This window comes from Oncorhynchus tshawytscha, linkage group LG08 (genome assembly GCF_018296145.1).
Source record: "Oncorhynchus tshawytscha isolate Ot180627B linkage group LG08, Otsh_v2.0, whole genome shotgun sequence".
Taxonomy (NCBI): Eukaryota; Metazoa; Chordata; class Actinopteri; order Salmoniformes; family Salmonidae; genus Oncorhynchus; species Oncorhynchus tshawytscha.
The window spans coordinates 5,887,965-5,891,854 of NC_056436.1; positions in this window are offsets into that span (position 1 = coordinate 5,887,965).

The following is a 3,890-nucleotide window of genomic DNA, read 5'->3' on the forward strand; positions in this document are numbered from 1 at the left end:
TGGGAGTACAACTCCCTTACACTTGGCTTGAAAAATAAATAAATAAATAATCAAATACCCTACCATCTAACTAACCCCACCCTACTCCACTATTTAAATGTATTTAGTCCTACTTCAGGCCAACAACCTGAAAGGACGGGACACCACCACTTAACACACCCTGTAACTCTTCTGATGTCAAGTCTCGCACACCCAAATACCTCTCTGCAGCTGCCACCACAACCTCTGATTCAGAGGGGTTGGGTTAAATGCAGAAGACACTTTTCAGTTGGACAACTGATTAGGTATCCCCCTTTCCCAATCTCAATTTTCTGCAACTTACGTTCCATCCCTGCAGTACAGTTGATAGCCATTGCTATAAATGCTATAAATCCAATCTTACTGAAACATATATCACTTGTTGGTTTATCCCTCTGTTCTGGTACAGATCTACTACACCTCTCCTCTCAGGATCCCTCCCTCTGTTCTGGTACAGATCTACTAGTCACACCCCTCCTCTCAGGATCCCTCCCTCTGTTCTGGTACAGATCTACTAGTCACTCCACTCCTCTCAGGATCCCTCCCTCTGTTCTGGTACAGATCTACTAATCACAACTCTCCTCTCAGGATCACTCCCTCTGTTCTGGTACAGATCTACTAGTCACACCCCTCCTCTCAGGATCCCTCCCTCTGTTCTGGTACAGATCTACTAGTCACACCTCTCCTCACAGGATCACTCCCTCTGTTCTGGTACAGATCTACTAGTCACACCTCTCCTCTCAGGATCCCTCCCTCTGTTCTGGTACAGATCTACTACACCAGTCCTCTCAGGATCCCTCCCCCTTGACCCATCTTCCTCTACTTTCTTCACTACCTCAGCATATGACAACTTCTGCACTACTCTAACCCTGGAAACCTCAACCTGCCTCTCTGGCACGGGACATTTCTGATCCACAGCCCCATGGGCACCCTTACAATTAACACATACCACTACTTTCCCCAATGCTACACATTCCTTTGTCTCATGTACTCCTGCACACTGCTGCCACATGCCCATAAGCTGGACACCTGTAACAACGTAATGTATTCGGCACAAAAGCTTGTACAGGATAACCTATATATCCTAACATCACTTTGTCAGGGAAAGACAACATCAAAACTGAGAAGAACAGACAACGACTCTTCTGTTTCACCACTCACACCACCCTGTCTGCGTCGCACCAAACGACGAGCATCACAAACACCGGGAATCTTCCCCTTCAGTTGGTCAACTTTTACATTTACTGTTACCCCAATAATCACTCCTTTCAATGGCGCCCTTTTCTTAAGAGCAAAACAATTCACATTTCTTGCCCCTGTTCATTTAACACGGAGAGCCTTCTCCTTCTGACCAGAAGAAACACAAACGATTATCACAAGACCACTTGTGGTTACCCTCACCGATTCCACAGCACCCAACTCTGTTTTCACCCACCCTGAAACTACAAATGGATCAGTCAAAAGGCAAGGGTCTTTCCAAAAACGTCACAGACTCATCTTTAACCTGACCCTTGGTGCAAGCCTTGGGCGTCGAGAACTTCACCATACCTACCACCTCTGATACTTTGACCTCATTCACTTCCATTTCTCCTCCTGTCTTCAGCTCACTCTGCGCACACTTTCTACCATTCTTCTTTAACAAACCATTTTCCTTTAATCCACCATTTTTAACCGACTCAAGCTCACCCTCTTCCTCCCTCTCTCTCTCTCTCTTAGACCTCCTCTTCCTCTCTTTTTCCCCTCCATTCCTCCTCCGTATTCCAAGTACAAGTCTCCTTATGTTAATACTGCACTTCTCCTAACATACGTCTTGTTCTTGCCTTCTCAAGGGACGCCATTTAACTGGCGGTCACAACCTCCAATCAGCAGGAAGCCCTCGGGATGTAGCGCTCAACAGGGCATCCCACTTATAAAACAGCTGCTGCATCTTGATGTTCTTCTTTATCGAAAGCTACCACAACGCTTTTCCATTTCAAAACAAGCGCGCTCTTCCAACCACCATCCCATCCCCCGCCTTGCTTCATGTCTTCCAGCAGCCTATTTGATCCGATACCCTCTTCCAAGAACGCAATGCTTTCCACACAGTTATTAAATGCTGCCATGGAAATTATAATGCGCTTTTCTCCATAATGTAGATTTCATATTTCATACATAGATAGATTCCAGTCAAAAGTCAACACCCACAATAAGTTCCTATGACCTTTTTGACAAGTTCCTATGACCTTTTTGGCAAGTTCCTATGACCTTTTTGACAAGTTCCTATGACCTTTTTGGCAAGTTCCTATGACCTTTTTGGCAAGTTCCTATGACCTTTTTGTATGGCAATGATCAAGTCAAATCAAATCAAACTATGTACAGATAATAAACAGCAAGTAGCAGCAGAGGACAGGTAGCATTGGTAGCCGTTTGATTAACTGTTTCAGCTGTCTTATTGCTTGGGGGTAGAAGCTTTTAAGGAGCCTCTTGGACCTAGACTTGGTGCTCCGGTACCATTTGCTGTGCGGTAGCAGAGAGAATAGTCTATGACTAGTGTGGTTGGAGCCTTTGACCATTTTTAGGGCCTTCCTCTGACACCGCCTGGTATAGAGGTCCTGGATGGTAGGAAGCTTGGCCCCAGTGATGTGCTGGGTCGTACCGACTACCCTCTGTAAGTGCCTTGCAAACAGAGGGATGCTGAATAGGCTAAACTTAGCTAGCTGGTATTTGCTTACAATGAAACTGAACATGTTTCTCTCTCCTCCATTTTGGAAGAAATTAATTTGTTCAAAACTGTTCAAATATTGTCTCTCTTTCCTTGAGTCAAATACTCACATTTTATGCACTGCAGTGCTAGCTAGCTGTAGCATATGCTTTCAGTACTAAATTCAATCTCTGATCCTTTGATTGGGTAGACAACATTTCAGTTCATGCTGCAAGAACTCTGATAGGTTGGAGGACGTCCTCCGGAAGTCGTCATAATTGCTGTGTAAGTGAGAACCATGAGCCTCCTAGGTTTTGTATTGAAGTCAATGTACTCAGAGGAGGACGGAAGCTAGCTGTTCTCCGGCTACATCATGGTGCTACCCTACAGAGTACCTTCATTGCAAAATTGTGTGTTTTATTATTTATTATTTGGTGACGTGAATATATTTAGTATAGTTTTCTCTAAAAATAACTTTTTAAATGTTTGACAATTTTTATTTTTATGAAAATCACTGAGGAGGATGGTCTGCCACTTCCTCCTCTGAGGAGCCTCCACTGGTGTTATGAGCCATGACCAGCCTTTCAAAGCACTCCATGGCTACATACGTGAGTGCTACGGGTCGGTAGTCATTTAGGCAGGTTACCTTGGCGTTCTTGGGCACAGGGACTATGGTGGTCTGCTTGAAACATGTAGGTATTACAGACTCAGTCAGGGACAGGTTGAAAATGTCAGTGAAGACACTTGCCAGTTGGTCAGCGCATGCTTCGAGTACACGTCCTGGTAATCCGTCTGGCCGTGTGGCCTTGTGAATGTTGACCTGTTTAAAGGTCTTACTCACATTGGCTACGGAGAGCGTGATCACACAGTTGTCCGGAACAGCTGGTGCTCTAATGCATGCTCAGTGTTGCTTGCCTTGAAGCGTGCATATAAGTAATTTAGCTCTTCTGGTTGGCTCGTGTCACTGGGCAGCTCGCGTCTTATAGCTCCCCTTTGTAGTCCGTAACACTTTGCAAGCCCTCCCACATCTGACTAGCGTCAGAGCCGATGTAGAAGGATTCAATCTTAGTCCTGTATTGATGCTTTGCCTGTTTGATGGTTCGTTGGAGGTCATAGCGGGATTTCTTATAAGCATCTGGGTTAGGTGTCCCGCTCCTTGAAAGCGGCAGCCTTTAGCTCAATGCAGATTTTG